Source organism: Symphalangus syndactylus, chromosome 21, assembly GCF_028878055.3.
Source record: "Symphalangus syndactylus isolate Jambi chromosome 21, NHGRI_mSymSyn1-v2.1_pri, whole genome shotgun sequence".
Lineage (NCBI taxonomy): Eukaryota > Metazoa > Chordata > Mammalia > Primates > Hylobatidae > Symphalangus > Symphalangus syndactylus.
In genome coordinates this window covers 53,246,883-53,268,081 of record NC_072443.2, presented here as the reverse complement: position 1 = coordinate 53,268,081, position 21,199 = coordinate 53,246,883, and the positions used below count along the sequence as shown (strand labels likewise).

At 38.3% G+C, this 21,199-nt stretch overlaps 1 protein-coding gene across 14 annotated transcripts in view; it reads left to right on the top strand.

Annotated features, from left to right (window-relative positions):
• The window catches only part of TMCC1 (transmembrane and coiled-coil domain family 1), a 239,680-nt gene that overhangs the window by 109,414 nt on the left and 109,067 nt on the right, over nucleotides 1-21,199 (top strand). Inside the window, exon 1 of one of the 14 annotated variants that reach the window (XM_055259149.2) lies at nucleotides 4,559-4,578. The exons of the other annotated variants lie outside the window; for them this stretch is intronic. The gene's annotated coding sequence lies outside the window, so the exon portion shown is untranslated. Of the gene's footprint in view, nucleotides 1-4,558; nucleotides 4,579-21,199 lie in introns of those variants that run through there. 14 annotated transcript variants of the gene reach the window in all.

Below are 21,199 nucleotides of genomic sequence, written 5' to 3'. Positions count from 1 at the left end.
TTGGTAGCTGCTAAAAAAAAAAAAAAGTTTCATGAATGAATTTGAGTATAAGGAATAATCAAAACTTTGCTTGTCTCCTTGTCTTCTTTTTCCCATCTCTTCCCATACTACCACTGCCGTCTTCACCCCAGGCTACATCTAATCCAGTTTTCATTCTACTGCAGAGTGATACCATGTTTGATAAGGCTTGACACATTGAAGATACCAAATATTTGTTGAATCTTCAGAAAGATATGCAAATATTGTAGTCTCTGCCAATATTCTTTCCGAGCTATCAGACAAGTCTGAATATCAGAAATGGCAATAAATTATCAGCCTACTTCTTGAATAATAGGTATCCACATTTCTAACTTCATCTTTTTGGTGTGATGAAAAGATTTCATGGTAGAAGAGTTCTTCTATTCTATTTTTAGACAGACCATTTAATTTCTCTGTGCTTCAGTTCCTGAATTTTACAATGGCATGATTATTTACCCTACTACCTCATAGAAGCAAATGAAACAATGGATGTGAATATGCTTGGAATGGTATTTAAAATTCCTAAGTATAAAGTAATATTCCAGACCACATTTTGCAACTATCAAATACTTAAAACAGGCCCTGAAGGCAACTTTCAGTCCTTTTTTTTTTTTTCTATTTTGGTGCTTGTGAGAAAACAGATTTCCCTACTTTATAGATGAAGGTCTTTGTCAGGAGGTGATAATCAACCACATTTAATAAGGGGTATATCATGTGAAAAAAAAAGATCACAAAATAAATGCTAGAGCTGTACTGACTATTGGAAAGTTTTCTGTGTTCTAATTACATGTTTCCTTGACCTTGAGATTTAGGAAATTGTATCTGTATGGATTTTTATCATTTAGATTCCTGCATAAACATCAGTATTTAGAAATACCCTAATGAGATTTCCCGTCTCTATTCAATGAGCAAGTACATTTAGCTATTTAGATATATAGAGACTAATAAGGATCTGATACCTTTCTGAATCTAGCTAAAGAGGGTAAAAGGAATCATATGTCATTCATCTGAAGAGAGTAGTGACACAATACTTGAGCTGTCCCTGGGTCTGACATACCTAACCCAACTGTTACAGTAACAATAAAAAGATATATCTGTTTGGCTTTGTAAAGTTTTGAATTTATATTTTGTGACTTCAGGAATCACGTTGCCTGTTATTCAAATTAAGTCAAAAGGCTACTGTAAAATAGCTTTTCTTAAGGGATGCAGTCTATATGAAAGTCCCCATTCTGGTTTCTAAATTCGCTGGGTGTTTAAACAGTATTTCATCTTCTGCCATTAAAGTTGTCAGAAATAGTACTTTTGCTGATAAATGGAAGATTCTATTAGCTTCCAAATATTTTCTGTCTATCTCCAAATAAAACAAAAAAGGAAATAACATACCGCAGTTCATATGGTAATCAAATGGTATTCAGCAACTACCTGAAAAGTCGTAGAAAAGAGGATGGCACACATTCCCAGGAGATGCCCCTCTCTCTTTCCTCCAACCCCTTCTACTCCAGTAAAAGTAGTTCCCTGTAAGAGTCAAAAGAGGAGTAAGCATTGAGAAAGATTGTTCTATCTGTTAGTACCATTCTAATTCTATAGCTTTGAAGACTGTAAAATATATATTAATATCATTTTGGTTCTGTTGTTGGTCATTTCACCCATACTACTCTCCCAAATATACTTTTGCCAAGGTGTTCAGTATTTCCCTATTGCTAAATCCAGTTTTCAATTCTTAGTTCTCATCTTAGTTTTCAGCAACCTTTTACATGTTGATCCTTCCCTCCTCAGTGAAACACTTTATTCACTTGCCTTCCAGGATACTATACACCTCACTATCACTAGTCACTCAATCTCAGTCTCCTTTCCTGGTTCCTCATTATCATCCTGTCCTTTGAATTAATATTGCTGTGGCCTAGGCTCAGTTCAATTTACGGCTTTCTTGGTGATTTTATCCAGTCTGTTGGTGTTAAATACCACCTATATGTTGAAAATTCTCAAATGTATATTTCCAGTCATGATCATTCCCTTGTACTCTGGACCTACAGAACTCAGCTGCCTATTTGACATCTCCATTAGAATGTCTGACAGACATTTCAAACTCAAAGTATCCAGAACTAAGCTTTTGGCATCATTTCTCCTCCCTGGTTCTCTTGGTCTTCCCCATCTCAGTTAATGGCACCTTGATCCTTCAACTCCAAGATATTTGAGTTATCTGCAATGCCTCTTTCTTATTCCCAGTATATCAGCAAATTCTCTTGGCTCCACTTTTTAAATATACCTAAAATTTGAGTATTAACTACTCATCTCTGCTACCATCTTTTTTCTTCTGTTTTATTGTATTAACCTCCTAGCTAGTCTCCCAGTATCCATTCTTGCTTAACACACTTTATTAGCCAAAGTGATACTAATAAAACTTAAGCCAAATGATCAAAACCCTCCAGTGCCTTCCTTTCTCACCCACTCTTACATGGTATTTAGGGCCCCACATAGTCTGCTTTCCATTAACTCTTTGACATCATATTCTATTTTCTCTTTACTCATTTTATTCTAGCCACACTGGCCCCCTTGCTGTTCTTTGCTAGATTCTTTAAGTAGCTTAAATTCTAGTTGGGAAGACAAAGCATGAAAGAAGATAAAACTAGATTGTATTTAATTGCGTCTAAATGTAGGCTATATACAACCGTTCTGAGAGCTCAAAGAGGGGGAAGGTAACCTAAGAAAGCTTGAAGGAGATGAGGTTTGAAAGGGAGATAGGCAGAGAGCCAGTGCTAGAAGAGGAAAAAAAGAATTAAAACTTGACCTGTCCAGTACTATTTGCTTTATTCTCTGCAGTATTCCTAGAACCTAGAAATGTCTCCACATAGTTCATTTATTAAATGAATTAATGTGGTAATGAAAGCATAGTACCCTACATGATCAGTGAAAACAGCTTGACCAACAGAGTATGTGTCGGCAAAGAAAATGAATGAAGGTGTTTGATGGAGCCAAATCTGGAGAGTTTGGATGCCAGGAGAAAGATTTTAGACTGGTTTAGATAAGTGTTAGAAAACCAGCCCATGTTCTTTAATAGAAGAAAACCCATGGTGTAAATCGTGTGGTAAGAGGTTTTGCCTAAGATTACAGAGCCATCCAATAGAACTTTCTGTGAGGATGAAACTGTATCTGTATCTGTGATGGCCAGTGTAATAGTCACTAGCCTCATGTGACTTGAAATGCAGCTTATGTGATAGAGGAACTAAATTTTTAATTTTGCTTAATTTTAATTTTAATTTAATTAGCAACCTGTAGTTAGTGGCTATCATACTGGACAATGCAAGAGAATACTGAATGTTATGGAAAGTGAAGGGATTAGGTTTGAGAGAACAAGTAGTAGGCTTTTAGAGTAAACGATCTATGAATGATGAAATTTAAAAGAGGAAGATACTAGTTATTTAGAAGGAAGGATTAATAGAATTTAATGAAAATAAGATGTAGGAAGGACATGAAGGAAGACTCAGGGTTTTCATTTTAAGCCAAGACTCTGGGTATTGAGGAATCTAAGGAAATAGAAGATTTGGGGCAAGCTGAAGAGTGATTTGTTGGATTGGGTGTAAATTCAAGTTTGGGTATATTATTTTTGATGAAGGTAGAATGGCTAAGTAAAGAGATTTTTTATTTGGAAGTAGAGAATTTAGAGTTAGGTTATGGTGATATTAACTTAGAGGTAATAGTCGAAAAACGAATGGAAGGGCTTTAAGCAAATAATAGAGGGGTGGAAGGGTGGAGGTGGTGCTTAGTGTCAAATGCCAAAGAGAAATTACATATGAAGATGAATTTAGTTATATAGCAATAGGTTCAGTAGAGGAAGAGACCCTGGAGATCATCATCTAACCTGTTCACTTTACAAATAAGGAAAGTGATGTGCAAAGATGTGAAATGATATGCTTAAATATACATATCTTGTAATTATCAAATTGAGGGCTTGAACCTAAATTCCCTGCTGACTCCTTCAGTTTACTGCTTTTCTCATTATGTTGGTAAAGTAGTAAAATTTGAGAAATATAATTTTAGTTTAGTAGGATGGACATTAGATGACAGGGTGATAAGGTAAAAAGATGGGGAAATGGAGTTAGTATGGGCAGCTTCTTTGAGAAGTTTAACAGTGAAAAAATGGGATCAGAATGGCTTGTAATGGGATGAGGCAGTAAAGTCAAATAAAAGTTTTTTCAGTATCAGAAATATGATTGAATAAACTCTGCTGGCATGGCAGCTAAGGATTAAAGTGACAAAGTGGTGTTATCTGTCTCTTGTACTACTGCCTAGGAAGATGAAGTAACTGATAACTCAAGATTGCAGAATATAGCAGTAGTGAAGCCAGAAATAGTCTTTAGATCTGTTGAAACTATTCAGTGACCAAACCTCCTTATTGTGTATATACTGAAAAAGAGTAATGCTTTACTGCACATTGTTCCATTTTCGTTTAGGATGTAGATGTTGGCGTGATTGGCAGTTTACTTGGAAAGATATGACTTCATAATATTTCCTTTTCTTGAGGCCTCTTGATCTGCTAAGGTCTAAAAAGAACTCAAAGAGGTAAATCTTTAGCATAAAGACTCTCAGTATGTTTTTAAAATAACTTTTAATTATATAACTACTGCTTTGAGGATATTTACCCATAATATCAAAGGACTAACTACCACATAAATGTATCACACATACTTATTTACATCTCTAAAATATGATGTCATATTGGAAAGAATTTTTAGTGAAATAGTAAATAGAGATGATGAGAATGCCACCTGGGGAAAGAGATAATGTGATTGTTAGGAACTAGAAGATTGTTTCATTATATGGCTGTTATTAGAAAAAATGATCTTAAGAAATTACCTTGGCTTTAGCCTGTGTAGAAAATTAAGTATTAAAATATAAGAGATATTTTAATTTTGCAATGCTGACTAGAAGTAAAATCTAAGAAGAAAATTTAACTTTCCTTGGAAGTTACATTTTAGTGTTTAATTTCTGCTACCAATCCATTTCTGAAAGCACATGACCATTCTTAGTTGATTTGCTGCTGCTAGGAAGTCTCTGTATACTGTATTATGATAGAGAATGTTGTGCTTCTACTGTAATTCATGGAATTCTGAATGAATTGCCAAATTAAGTTTTGGCAAATGGTTGTTTGATGTGAGATTCAGGGAAGAAAAAAAGATCCACACAAAAAAACAAACAAACTACAAAACAAAACCCCTGTTAGGACGGAGTTAGGTTACTACATCTGTATTAGTCTGTTCTCATGCTACTATAAAGGACCGCCTGAGACTGGATAATTTATAAAGGAAAAAGGTTTAATTGACTCACAGATCCACAGGGCTGGGAGGCCTCAGGAAACTTACAATCATGGCAGAAGGGGCAGTAAACACATCCTTCTTCACATGATGGCAGGAAGAAGTGCTGAGCAAAAGGGGGAAAAGCCTCATATAAAACCATCAGATTTTGTGAGAACTCACTATCATGAAAACAGCATGGGGAGACTGCCCCCACCCCACCATGATCTAATCACCTTCCATGAGGTCCCTCCCCCAACGTGGGGATTACAATTTGGATGACAATTCAAGATGAGATTGGGTTGGGGACACACAGCCAGACCATATCACCAGTCTTTCTTCCTTTAAAGGGAATACATTGCCTAGAGAAAATAGTACAGTTTTTGTAATTATGCTGGACTATAGGAATTATGAAATTCAACCTGTGCTGAAAGCAGAAAAGGGAAAAGTATCATTACCCTTATTTCATCAGTGATGGAACAAAGGCACCAGTGAAATTGCATAGTGATAAAATAATAACTAGAATTCCTGTCTTTTCTAATTTCATGCTCTTTTGACCTTAATGTTGAAAAGAAATATTGCTGTATGCCTAAATTGTTTTTTATTGCAGACCCTTGTCTATTAATATACTCTACTAAATAGATTACGAATATTTAGAATCTTAAATACTGTATTTTGCATTTAGAACATTTCAGCTTAGAAGAATATGTCTTGTTTAAGTTTTGCTTGCTAAGCATGTATGACTGGCAGAAGGTCTTTAGCCCTACTGCCCACGTGGTCTGGACAAAAGAACTAGCAGTCTGTTAGAGAAGAACAAAAGAGAAGCAAGGAAAATAATTTTCCTTTGGCCGGAAGATATCACTGGAGCCTTGATCACTAGAGTTTAGGCAACAACCAAAGCAGAGGGAAATCAATAGAAAGTAGTGTGTGCTTGTAGGAAGGAGGCATTTTGGTTGGGGGTTGGATTGCATGGCATGCAAGATAAGGGTTCCCATTGGCCAGTGGCATTTCACCCTCATGTTCCCCAGTGGAATTTAAGTGAGAAATATTCTGGCATTTTTCATTTGTTTGTTTAATGTTTCTGAGGAATCTGTTTATTCTGCACAGATTGCTTTTGTTCTTTATTTTAAAACAGGCAAACCTGTTGACTCTGGGCATAACCAAAGGGTATAATTAATAAAATAAAAGCACACAAAAGAGAACTAGTTGGGCTGTGATACTGTACGTCTAATCTGTCTAGTTTTAGAAAAGTCAAAAGGTCTTGGTCTAGAATAAGATAGGCCTAAGGATTTTGTGTTTTGAGGGGTGGGCAAATATGTTGTCTTTCTCTGGGACTGGGAGTCAGATTACTTTGCACTGAAGTGAGTCTGGTGATCTACTTTTAAGTCACTGAAATGCTTTTGTGCCTTTGCTGAAATCAAACTGGAATCTCGGAAGAGACCTTGAGATGTTACCTCTAAGTAGTTTTCCCCGTAAAGAATCCCATTCTTTTGTGAATTTAGTATTCTCCAGAATAGATACAGATTTTCAAATCAGATTATTCCACTAGGATGATTACTCTAAATTGCTCTAGTATGCTGGTATTTTTATACTGTTTTTTTCATCAGTCAAAGGAAGATTTTCTTTATAGTAGTGGCTATAGTTTATTGACTATCGTATTGCAGATATTGTATTTAGCACTTTATAAACAAGATCTCGTTTAATCCTCCCGGCACCTGTGATACTTAAGATTCAGATTGAGACTTCTCTCCAAATCACACTTAGAGAAGCTTATACCACTCTTCGAACAGTTATTAGGTAGTGTTTGGCCTATTTTATTGATTAATTTGATAGCCCAACTCCTGGCATAGTTCCTGGTACATGGCAAACAATACGTTCGTTGAATGTATCCCTGACTCGATTGACCACATGCTTTTCCTTAATGCCAAGCTGCCTTTTTAATAAAGAATACTCAGGTTGGGTACAGTAGCTTATGCCTATAGTCTCAACATTTTAGGAGGCTGAGGTGGGAGGATCGCTTGAGGCCAGGAGTTTGAGACCAGCCTGGGCAATATAGTGAGAACCCATCTCTACAAAAAAAAAAAAATAAATAAAAATTAGCTAGGCATGGTGACTACTACACCTGTAGTCCCAGCTACTTGGGAGACTGAGGCAGTAGCATCCCTTGAGCCTTTAAGGTTGAGGCCACAGTGACCTGTGATCACACTACCATACTCCAACCTCGGTGATAGAGCGAGACCCTGCCTCCAAAAATAAATAAGTAATAAAAGAATATTCTTGTATACCATCTAGCACTTTGGGAAACTTTTCTGATTTTCCTTTTTTTCTCTGGCCCTTCCTATTTGGGTGCCCCTCTTCTGCTCATCTTTTGAATGTTCACATTCCTCTGGGGTTTGTCTTAGGCCCTCTTTTATTCTCTCTATATACTTCCCATGGGTAATACCTATTTTCTTTGGCATTATTTGTCATTTACATGTGGAAGATGCTCCAGTTAAGATCTTCCTTCTGAGCTGAGCTTTAGTTTCATACATTTTATTCACTTATTTATTTAATTCAGCAAACATTTATTGAAAACCAACTCTATGCTATTTACATAAAGTGTAGCAGTGAAAAAGATAAACAGGATTTCTCTTCTCATAGAACTTACATTGTAGGGAATAAATAAGTTTACAAATTCTGGTAAGTGCTAGAAAGACAAATCAAGCTAATGTGATAGAAAGTGGTTAGAGAAAGATTCTGCGACGAGGTGATATTTGAGATGAGATCTAAAGGCAAAGAGCAAGACTGTGTGTCTTGGGAGAGAGGGGGAGTAAAAGGCAAGTGGGGCAGTTCCTTAGCGCAAAAGCCCTAAAAACGGGAGAACTTGACCAGTGTAGATGAGGCTTAATGTGAGAGTAATTGATAAAGATGAAGGGTATGTGTCATCCAGGGATTTCTTTGGCTATGATAAGGAGTTTGATTTCATTCTAAAATTCAATAGGAAACCTTTAATGGGTTTAAATAGGGAATGTGATGATCTGATTTATATTTTTAAAAGATCTGTCTGGCTACAGTATGGAGAGCATGGAGAGAGATAATGATGCCTTGCATTAGGGTGGTAACAGTATTCCTGAGATGAAGAGAGGTGGATAGATTTCAGCTATATTTTAAAGGTAGATTTGATAGGATTTGGTAATGGATTGAATGTGGGAAATGAGGAAAAGAACCAGTTGCCTACTTGACAGCTCTTCTTAGATATTTCATGTTTATCCAATATTTAATGTGGTTGAACCTGCTCACCTTTCCCTCCTCTTTCTTTTCCCAACCCCAGTTCTTTTCCAGTGTTTATCTTATTAAATGTTACCCACAATGTGTACCCAGTGGCTTAAGACAGAATCCTGGCTATTATGTTTAATTTCTTTTTCTTTTTTTTCGAGACAGGGTCTTGCCCTGTCACCCAGGCTGGAGTGCAGTGGCATGATCATAGCTCACTGCAGCCTTGAACTCTTGGGCTCAGACAGTCCTCCCACCTCAGGCTCCTCCCAAGTAGCTGAAACTGCAGGCACCGTACCACCACACATGGCTAATTAAAACTTTTTTTTGTTGTTAAGATGTGGTGGTGGGGTTGTCACGCTTTGTTACCCAGGCAGGTCTCGAGCTTGTGGACTCAAGTGATCCTCCTGCCTCAGCCTCCCAAAGTGCTGGAATTACAAATGTGAGCCACCACACCCAGCCTTCAATTTCTTATCTGCATACCTCCCCTGCAAACCAGCAAATGTCATTGATTCTACTTTCTAAATATTCTCAAGTAGCAGGTGTTGTTCAGTGAGTACACTTGTCTGTCCCCAGCATAGTACCTGGATCCCTGCAGCAGTCTTCTAGTGGTCTCCTTGCCTTCTATATTATCCCCCCTGTCTAATTCATTCTGGATGCTGCAGACAGGTTTAATTATGGCATTTTTCTGCTGAAAATTCTTTGTTACCTCCCTCAGGATAAAGTTCAAACTTCCTAACATGATCTGTAAAGATTCTTTATGACCTGGCCTCTGCTCTTCAGCCTCACATTTTACCATTCACACCCTTGCTCCCCACAGCCACACAAAACTACTATTTATTTCTCAGTAGTCTAGCTGTTTTACACTTGTTCCCTTTTCCTAGTGTTCCCATTGCCTGTTCTCACCTCCATTTCCCCACAAAACAAGCAAACATTAAAAAAGAAACTCCTAAGGTCCCTTGGGTCTTAGCCTAGGTGTCTTTTCTCCAAAGAGGGTTTCTGATCTGCCAGCTCTAGGTTAGTTGCCCCTCTTTTGTATTCTGTTAGTACCCTGTATTAGTTCCGACCGTGATACTATCTCACTGTTTTGAATTGTATCTGTTTTCCACTAGACTGAAAGCTTCATGAGGGCAGAGACAGTATCTTCCATGTTCACTATTTTATTTCCAGCTTCTAGATTCTTAATATACACTTATTGAAGGTGAGCTGTGGGAAGAAAGGTAGTATATTAATAGAATATTCATAGCATTTTTTAGGTATGATAATTTATACAGCCTATTGATACTTTTATAGAAAGAATATTCAATATATGTAGTTCATAAGGAAACTGATACCTCTGTACTATATAATAAACTGGTCAGTGCCCTAAATATTATTTTCAGAAGTGGCCCATAAGTCTTTTTCACATGACCCAGCAGTGTATATGTAATCACAAAAGCCAAGAAACAAAGGTGTTTCAGCTTGATATCTTTCCTCCTCCAGACCTAGAATTGGCTACGTTTCTCCAAGGAGCCCTGGTTTCTTTCAGTGGAAAATAATATTTAGAGACCATTTAAAGCATGAGGTATGCTCATTACTATTATGTTGTGCCAATATGACAACTGAAAACAGTTAATTTTTTTTTGTATTTCATTTGTCTTTAAGGTATGCAATATAATTTTTTTAATTTTAGTTTTTTTAGAGACAGGGTATCTCTATTGCCCAGGCTGGAGTGCAGTAGCACAGTCATGGCTCACTGCCACCTCCAACTCCTGGGCTCAAGTGATCTCCCGCCTCAGCCTCCCAAGTAGGTGGGACTACAGGCGAGTGTTACCATGCCTGGCTAATTTTAAATTTTTGGTAGAGACAGGGTCTCACTTTATTGCCCTGGCTGGTCTCAGACTCCTGGGCTGAAGTGATTCTCCCATCCCGGACTCCCAAAGTGCTGGGATTACAGACATGAGCCACCTCGCCCAGCCAGTAAAAATATTTTTTAGTCACTTGAAATAATTCTGTCTGTGTTGTTAATTTATGAACTTGATATTGTTGGGCTTATTTGTTCTCTTTCACTTTTTGCATTTAGGGATTTTTTTTTCCATTTTGATTAAATTTGGCTTTATAAATTACATAGAGCATTTACATGGCTTCAAATTCAAATCTACAAAACAAAGTACGTTCAGAGAAGTCTAGCTCTTTCCGTGTCCTTCTGGTTTCTTTTCTGAATTGCCAGCTTTTTTTTCCCCTAGCTTTGCTTTCCATTAAGAAAAAGTACAAACAAATGTGTAAATATATTTATCCTCTACCCCCTTTCGCCTTCCCACACAAACACCCACACACGTGCATGAATTTTTGAAGAAAAATGGCACTATACTTTTATAGTACACTTGTTTCTTTTTAGCTTGATATAGTCTGGAGATCTCACTTTAGCAACATAGAGAAGTATTCCTTATTCCTTTTTAAAGTTACATGGTATTCCATTGTGGGATTAGAAGATAGTTTATTCAACCAGACCCTCTTTTTGGACATTTGTGTTGTTTCTGGGCTTTTATGTTTATAAATACTATTACAGTGAATAGGCTTGTTTGTGTACATTTTTATAGTCTTTGCCAGTATGTCTTTGGGTTAAGTTGCTAGAGTGAGGGTAACTTTGCTGGATTCTAAGATATTTCCATCGAAAGAGTTTATACTATTTTGCATTCCTACCAACAGTTTCTGAGAGTGTTATTTTCTCACTATTTTACCAACAGAGTAGGTTGTAACTTTTGAATTTTTGACAATCGGTTAGATGAGAAATGGTATCTCAGTGTAATTTTAATTTGTATCTCTCTTATTGTGAGCAATGTCTAGTATCTTTTTATATGTTTAAAGGCCGTTTATTTTTTTTTTTCTGTGAATCAGTTTTTTTTTTTTTTTGAGGCAGAGTCTTGCTCTGTCACCCAGGCTGGAGTGCAGTGGCGCAATCTTGGCTTACTGCAAGCTCCGCCTCCCGGGTTCACCCCATTCTCCTGCCTCAGCCTCCTGAGTAGCTGGGACTACAGGTGCCCGCCACCACACCCAGCTAATATTTTTGTATTTTTTTTTTTTTTTTTAGTAGAGACAGGGTTTCATCGTGTTGGCCAGGATGGTCTTGATCTCCTGACCTTGTGATCCGCCCACCTCAGCCTCCCAAAGTGCTGGGATTACAGGCGTGAGCCACCGTGCCCGGCATGAATCAGTTGTTTTAATCTCTATAGCATTATGGATCTTTTTCTTTGTATAGAAAAATACATAAAGAAAAATAATTTTCTTTTCTTTTTCTTTTCTTTTTTTTTTTTTTTTTGAGACACACTCTCACTCTATCGCCCAGACTGGAGGGCAGTGGCATGATCTCGACTTACTTCAGCCTCCTGGCTTTAAGCAATCCTCCCACCTCAGCCTGGGACCACAGGCATCCACTACCATGCCCAGTTAACTTTGTTTATTTTTTGTAGAGAAGAGGTCTCTATGTTGCCCAAGATGATCTCAAACTCCTGGGCTTAAGCTATCCTCCCACCTTGGCCTTCCAAAGTGGTAGGATTACAGATGTGGACCACCACACCTGGCCAAAGTTTTTTATTTTAGTAAATTGCAAATATCTTTTGCATTAACATTTTTGTTTTGTCTTCTTGTCCTCCACACTTGAGGAGTTCTTCTATTTTGTAATTAAAATGTCTTGTATATCTGTACTTTCTTACCTGTTTCCATTGCCACTAATGTAATTCAAACCAGCATCACTTCTGACAATTATGGTAACTTTCTAACTGGTTTCTCCATCTTCATCTTTCCCAAATTCCAAATTCGTTTTGCCAGTACACCACATCAGTTATTTTTTCTTCTTTTTTTTTTTTTTTTTTTTTTTTTGAGACAGTGTCTTGCTCTGTCCGAAGGTCTGTCTTGCCCAGGTTGAAGTGCAGTGGCATGATCATGGCTCACTGCAGCCTTGACCTACCTCCTGGGGCCAAGTGATCCTCTCACCTTAGCCTCTCTGGTAGCTGGGACCACAGATGCATGCCACCACACCTAGCTTATTTTTGTATTTTTTGTAGAGACAGGGTCTCACCATGTTGTCCAGGCTGGTCTCGAACTCCTGGGCTCAAGCAATCCACCTGCCTCCTCCTCCCAGGGTGCTGGGATTACACGTGTGAACAACCGTGCCCAGCCCACATAAATCTTTCTAAACTGTCTCTGTGATAGTCTTTTCTCCTGCCATATACCTTTTAGTGGTTCTCTTTGTACTCAGAATGTAATTCATACATTTGAGCTTATTGTTCAAGCCCCTTCAAAACTTAGCACCATTTAGCCCAACTTTGCAACCTTATTTTTCAAATATGGGCCAAATATTCAGCCAAACTGAATTGTTCATTGTTTCTTTTTGCTTCTTATTTGTTCACTTTGTTTTTCACTCAGGTTTTCCTTTAAGCCAGGATCACTTTATTCTTCTTTTCCCTTCCCAGACCATCCCCAATCTCCTTATCCAAATTGTACCCACTCTTTATGCCAAGACCAGATGCTACCAAATCTCACTAAGGTCACATTGATTTCTGAGAGTATTCTAGCTGGGGACCATTAGAAGTAAGGAAGTATTAGAGGGGTAGCTGTCAGGAATTCAGGGATTTTGATGCTTAATTGTATTCTGGTGGTATCACATTGACAGAAAAATATTAACACGTATTTTCTTAATTGATTTGACCAGTCTCTCAAGATATTTTTGTTATCCACATCTCTTCAATTTTTATTAGAATTTTAATTATGACTGTTTAGGGAACCAGAAATTTAATTTCATTTTAACCTAACTGTACTCAGTCTTTTTCTTCAGCTGTGCAAATTGCATTTGCAAATGTAAATTTGTGCAGTATCCCTGAATCCAAAGTCAGATTGTGCATCCTATGGGTATGAGGAAATTTCCACACTCTCCAGATTCTCTAAACGGATGATGTTTTAGAATTAAAATCTATGGTTTAGGAGTGTTTTTGTAGTCTTCCAAGTGCTAATCATTTTATCTATGTTATGTTATGTATGTTATGTTATGTTATGTTATGTTATGTTATGTTATGACAGGGTCTTGCTCTGTCACCCAGGCTGGAGTGCAGTGGTGTGATCGCAGCTCATTGCAGCCTCCGCCTTCTAGGCTCAAGCAGTCCTCCTATCTCAGACTCCTGAGTAACTGGAACTGCAGCCTCTACCTCCTGGGCTCAAGCAATCTTCCTATCTCACCCTCCTGAGTAACTGGGACTACAGGTGTGCAACACCATGCCCAGCTAATTTTTGTATTTTTGGTAGAGATGGGGTCTCACTATGTTGGCCAGGCTGGTCTCCAGCTCCTGGCCTGAAGTGATCCTCCTGCCTCAGCCTCCCAAAGTGCTGAGATTACAGGTGTGAGCCACTGCATCCAGCTGAAACATTTTTTCTTGATGCCTCAATAAATACCTATAGTTAGAATTTTTTTGCTCTTTAATTGGACCTGAGATAAATACAAGATCCCTTGAAGCCCCAGATAGTTATCAACCTTAGAGCTGCTTCCCAAGGACAGTGTTCTCCTTTAATAACATATAAGAAACAAAAGTTCAATTTTGCTTCAGAAATGCAAGGGTAGGCCATTTGAATTTGTGACACATGTGACAAAATGAGTTAACAGTATGGTGGCTGAAATAATCCTTTGGTAATTATCACTTTATAGAAATATCTTTAATTGCTAAAGGAAAGGGTAGACAAATTCTTCTCCATTGCTTTTGATCCAAGTAGGGCTTCTGATTAACACTGAAGAGCATTTAAAAAGTACTTTTGCCGTTTTGCTCTTTAAATCAGTATAGCTTATGTCCCCTGAGGAGTGTGGTTTAATTATTCTTGGTTCATTTTTACCCCTGGCCAAAAGTAGAAATGTAAAACATACAAGTTTTATGTTATTTCCAGATGTTAGTGTAAGAACATTAAGTGGATGGGGTCTAATGTGGATTTACTTTAGATTAGGGGTGTCCAATCTTTTGACTTCCCTACACCACATTGGAAGAAGAATTGTCTTGGGCCACATATAAAATACACTAACGATAGCTAATGAGCTTAAAAAAATTGCAAAAAAAAAAATCTCATAATGGGCTGGGTGCAGTGGCTCATGCTTGTAATCCCAGCATTTTAGGAGGCCGAGGCAGGCAGATCACCTGAGGTCATGAGTTCGAGACCAGCCTGGCCAACATGGTGAAACCCCATCTCTACTAAAAATACAAAAATTAGCCAGGTGTGGTGTCTTGCCCCTGTAATCCCAGATATTCGGGAGGCTGAGGCATGAGAATCGCTTGAACCCAAGAGGCAGAGGTTGCAGTGAGCCGAGTTCGCACCACTGCACTCCAGTCTGGGTGACAGAGCGAGACTCCGAGACTCCGTCTCAAAACAAACAAACAAAATCCTATAATGTTTTAAGAAACTATGAATTTGCATTTGGCTGCATTCAAAGCCATCCTGGGCCACATGCAGCCCTCTGGCAGTGGGTTGGACAAGCTTGCTTTAGATGATCAGATTTGGCAGGGAGGTGTGAAGGGCTTGAAAGAAGAAATTATAAAGTTCCTGTTACTCCCTTACCTTCTCCTGGCTCTGTATCTAAAGTACGCTGTCAAGTTCTTTACCCCTCACTTTCTTCCCTTTACTATATTGTGAACTCTGTGAGGTCAGGGTTGAGGCTGATTTATCTGCCTATCTCCAGTGAATGCAGGGATAAATCAGGAGCCTAACCCTAGTCATTGTTGACAAGCTTCTGTTTAGCCTTAGGGAAGTCATACTACAGCTCTTTTTGTCTGTTTTCAAAAGGATTAAATAGAAAATCATAGTTTCTAGAGACAGAGGAGACCTTGAAGATTACATAATCTACCCTTTATTTTACAGATGAAGAAACTGTGCCTGTCTGGCTCTTTTAAACATAAGAATACACATACTTTGAATTAAATAAATAGCAGTGTTATATTTTATCCTCGTTTTCTCTTGTGGGATGTATTAATTTCATTCGGGACTATGCTCACAGTCTTAAACCAGATCCATGTTTTTCTTTGCAATTTAGTGCTCAAACTGTATTCGTGAGAAAAAGAATGGATGGTTTAAGTTTCTCAGGGCAGAGGACAATAGAGAGGGAAACAAACAGATCTAATCAGTGGGACTTACAATAAATGAAAACAGAATACCTTAGATCTAGTTGCTTAAATCAGTTCTCACTAGGTACTTCTCACTAAACTTGTTTTTGTATAAACTTGCAGACATACTAAGATCTTTATTTCTAAATATATGGGCATTTAAAAAATGATTTTCAGAAGTTGTTTGGATTTAGGGACTCCTTAAATTTTATTTTGTAATGAAACATCTTCATACTTGATTGTGAGGGATACCTATGTCCTGGCATCTATTATAACATACCTCAAGCAAACTGAAATATGTTTTTTGTTTATTTGTTTGTTGAGACGGTATTGCTCTGTCACTCATGCTGGAGTACAGTGGTGCAGTCATGGCTCACTGCAGCCTCGACCTCCCAGGCTCAGGCAATCCTCCCACCTCAGCCTTGCAAGTAACTGAGACTACAGATGCATACCACCATGCCCAGCTATTTTTTGCATTTTTTGTAGAGACGAGGTTTCACCATCTTGACCAGGCTGGTCTCAAACTCCTGGGCTCAGGTGATCCTCTGGCCTCAACCTTCCAAAGTGCTAGGATTACAGGTGTGAGCCTCTGGGCCTGGCCTGAAATATGTATTTATTTTTTAAGTTGGGGGTGATTATTTACTTCACAAAAGAATGTTTCCCTTTAGTAAAGCATTCAAATGAAGTACCGATACATGCTATAACAAGGATGAACCTTAAAAACGTGAAAGAATCCAGACACAGGAAGTCACATATTGTAAAATTACATTTTTATGAAATATCCAGAATAAGCAAATCTAGAGAGACAGAAAGTAGATTATTGGTTGTTTAGGGCCAGGGGAATGGAGGAATAAGAGGATGATTGCCAAGGATCAAAAGGTTTCTTTGAGGGGATATAAATATTCTAAAATTAACTGTAGCCTGGGCAGTATAGAAAGATCCCATCTCTACAAAAAAATTTAAAAATTAGCAAAGCGTGGTGATGTGCACCTGTAGTCCTAGCTACTTAGGAGGGTGAGGCAAGAGGTTTGCTTGAACCCAGGAGTTCAAAACTGTAGCAAGCTATCACTGCACTACTGCACTCCAACCTGGGCAACAGAGCAATACCCTGTCTCTAATTTAAAAAAAAAAAATTGACTTTGATGATGGTTGCACACTTCTGTGAATGTGCTGAAAGTTGTTGAATTGTATACTTTAAATGGATAAATTATACAATGCATGCCTTGTATCCTTTTTTTTTTTTTTTTTTAAGACAGCGTCTCACTCTGTCGCCCAGGCTAGAGTACAATAGCACCATCTCGGCTCATTGCAACGTGTGCCTCCCAGGTTCAAGCGATTCTACTGCCTCAGCTTCCCGAGGAGCTGGGATTACAGGCCCCAACCATTATGCCCTGCTAATCTTTGTATTTTTGTAGAGACAGAGTTTCACCTTGTTGGGCAATCTGGTCTCGACTCCTGGCCTCAGGTGATCTGCCCACCTCGGCCTCCCAAAGTGCTGGGATTACAGGTATAAGCCACCGTGCCCGGCCATGAATTGTATCTCAGTAAAGCTATTTTAGAAACAATTTATCATAAGATTTATTTAAATAGCGCCGGGCACGGTGGCTCACGCCTGTATTCCCAGCACTTTGGGAGGCTAAGGCGGGCAGATCACTTGAACCCAGGAGTTTGAGACCAGCCTGGGCAACATGGCAAAACCTTATCTCCACTAAAAATACAAAAATTGGCCAGGTGTGGTGTTGCACACCTGTAGTCCCAGCTACTAGAGAGGCTGAGGTGGGAGGATCACTTGAGCCCAGGAGGTAGGCTGCAGTGAGCGGAGATTGTGCTACACTCCAGCCTGGGCGATAGAGTGAGGCCCTGTCTCAATAAAAAACAAAAAAACAAAACCAAACCCATAAGATTTGTTTAAATAGTGAGCATTGTCATACAATCTAAATAACCATTTGATTTTTAATAATAGCAGCTAACATTTGTTAATTGCTTATGGGCTAGGCATTGTGCTAAATACTTTAAAGCCTACATTTTCTTGCATTAGGGTTTAGTTTATACACAGCAATGTTTCAGCAACACAGTCATCTTTGTATTCTCTGTGCATGCTAGCTCAGAGCCTTACAAATACAATAAACTCAAAATGTTTGAATGAGTGAAAGAATGAATGAATGAATGAATGAAATGCTCAGAAACAGATGTTCTGGCATGGCATCTCAACACATCAGGGCGTCGCTGTCTCCTTATCTTTGTGTCAGTCTTCTCTCAGGCCTGCTAAACAATTCTGGCTCGTACAGGGATTAGGGGAAAAATTATTCTGACTTGCTTTTGCCATTTATACACAAGTTAGGAAAGAAGAAGGGATTATTGCATTGCCTTCTTTTCCTTTGCTCCTTATTTCAAGTAATCAGCACAACCCATCTTTAGGTTTCAACCTTTGCATTTTATTCTTGGTAGTAGTTTAATCTTCCTACAGATCTTCTCAGGAGAACACAGTCCCAAACAAATTGGGCTTCGAGTATACCCAAATCAGAGTCTGAGAAAATTTCTCCCAAAATATTCTATGTAGGTGATCCGTCTTCCTCCCTCCTTCACTCCCTGTGTACCTCCCTCCCTCCCCACCCTCCTCTTCCCAGTTTTAGAGTAGAAATAAGAAATCTTCAAACTCTTAAAGTGAGGGTCTGATTTCTTTCTTTTTTTTTTTTTTTTTTGAGACGGAGTCTCGCTCTGTCGCCCAGGCGGGAGTGCAGTGGCGCGATCTCCGCTCACTGCAAGCTCCGCCTCCCGGGTTCACGCCATTCTCCTGCCTCAGCCTCTCTGAGCAGCTGGGACTACAGGCGCCCACCACCACGCCCGGCTAATTTTTTGTATTTTTAGTAGAGACGGGGTTTCACCGTGGTCTCGATCTCCTGACCTCGTGATCCGCCCGCCTCTGCCTCCCAAAGTGCTGGGATTACAAGCGTGAGCCACCGCGCCCGGCCTGATTTCTTATTTTTAGACAATAGAATTAGGATAATTAGTTGGATACTGACTAAAGTCAGGAAGAATATAGTTGAGCTCCGCAACCCAGAACCCCCTGGAATCCTGATGACCATGACCTGTGTAGAGGTTGCTGTACCGCTGAGACCATCTATTTTCCTTCAAATTCTGGGTAAGCTAGGAGATACTTCTCTTGTATCTGTGTTGCTGATTACTAAATTATAAGAAATTAGTTTTATCTACCACTCATAGTTAATCCAAATTTGCCAGTCTTTTTATACATAATTTATAAAAGTGACTAGAGTCAAATTAAGCTGCTTTTTCTATAATTCTAAAAAGCTTGGAAACTATGATAAAGACTATAAAGCTACCTCTCTTCAGGGCCCTGATTATTATTGTTATGAGTATATTTGCTGATAAATAATGGATGTTATACTAAAAAATATCAATATTAAAAGCATTTTTCTACTCATTCTGGTTTTTTTTTTCCATTTTTTAGGGTTTTAAAGACATAGCTATTTTTCATAACAGGCTCATGGCCATTTCCTCTACTATTACAAACTTTGTGCCTGTTTTCTTAAGTTACTAATTAATGGAATTCTTAATAAAACTCTTGCTCAATATCATATATATAATTTTTCTCTGAAAATTTCTGTTTTTAAAGTATAGGGGCAGGTGACTTTTGAGGTTTTTTTTTGAGTATTTGAAGCTTTGGAATAGAATCAATAATATAAGCTAGGTACAATGGCTCATGCCTGTAATCCCAATGCTTTGGGAGGTGGAGGAGGAAGGATCGCTTTTGGCCAGGAGTTCAAGACTAGCCTGGGCAATATAGTAAGACCCTCTCTCTACAAAAACATTAAAAATTAGCTGGATATGGTGGCGTGTGCCTGTGGTCCCAGCTACTTGGGAGGCTGAGGAAGGAAGATCACTTGAGCCCAGGAATTTGAGGCTGCATTAACTATGATTGCACCACTACACTCTAGCCTGGGTGACAGAGTGAGACCCCATCTCAAAAAAAAAAAAAAAAAAAAAAAAAAAAAAAATATATATATATATATATATATATGTATATAAATACAATATTATAGGATGTAGCTTAACCATTTTGGCTTTCACCTAAAACGGACCAAACCAACGAGATGATTTGACAGTTGGGAATATCTGAAAAGGGTGGTTTTCTTTGCCCAGGTGTTGATGAATGCTTTATCATTTCATTTAAATAAAGTTTTCACACTCACCATATTGATTACAGTTCTCCTTGACAGGAACTGCATCAGCCTTCTTTCTCTGTAGCATCTAATGTATTACCATTATTATTATTAGGATGTGAGAAGTTCTTGTTATCCTAACCAAACCAAAGGGAAGCACTTAACCATGTGATAGCAGTGGAGAAATTGTTATGGCCTTGTATGGACTATCAATGAATGGCTAAAGGGAAACTTTGATTTCCATTTAATTTACTGTGGCAGAGTGTCCTGTTTAAAGTCTGAAGATAGCAAGCATGTTCTGTAATTTTTATCTTGAGTCCTAGTAAATCATTAAGTCTTCTTGCTATCCACTGATCATTAGTAGAGGCTGAATAATGCTGCTGTCCTTCTAGGTATGGCAAAACAGTGGAGACGGTAAACATTACAAAAGAAAGAAAAACATTCCAGTTTTGAAAGAATTAATTTTTTAATTTGTGAGATGAGATCAGTAGCTCATCATATTTTACTTTTAATTTTGTCTACCAGGAAGATTTTAGTTTAAACTTTAGATCCAATTTCAGTAAGTACTGTAATATCTATAGTCTTAAGTTTATGAATTATTTCTCTACTTCATATTACATAGTACCTATATTCTTACCCTTGTTTTAATGGTCTTATTTTTATGTCTTCCTGTAAACCATCTTTAAAACTTTTTTTTTTTTTTAGTAAGTAGACTGGTTAATATTAAATAAAAACTAAGACAGGTATTTTGTTTTGTTTATTTATTTATTTATTTGAGACAGAGTCTCACTCTGTCTCCCAGGCTGGAGTGCCGTGACACTATCTTAGCTCACTACAACCCCTGCCTCCTGGGTTCAGGCGATTCTCCTTACTTAGAGGTAGCCATAGCTAAAATGGGAGAATTCCAGGGATGGTTATGAACAATAAATTAAATCTGTAACTAGTACGTACCACAGTATCTGGCTTTTATTAAGTTCTGAATATAATTTATTAAATATTATTAAATAATCAGGGTAAGTATAATTTTTTCTTTTTCTTTTTTTTTTTTTTGAGACAGGATCTCACTCTATCATCCAGGCTGGAGTGCAGTGGTGTGATCTCAGCTCACTGCAACCACCTCCTGGGTTCAGGAGATTCTCCCACCTCAGCCTCCCAAGTAGTTGGGACTACAGGTGCAGTCCGCCACACCTGGCTAATTTTTTTATTTTTTTAGTAGAGACAGGGTTTTACCATGTTGCCCAGACTGGTCTCAAACTCCTGAGCTCAGGTGATCCGTCTCCCTCGGCTTCCCAAAGTTTAAGAATTACTGGTCTGAGCTCCACGCCTGGCTATATAATGGTATTTT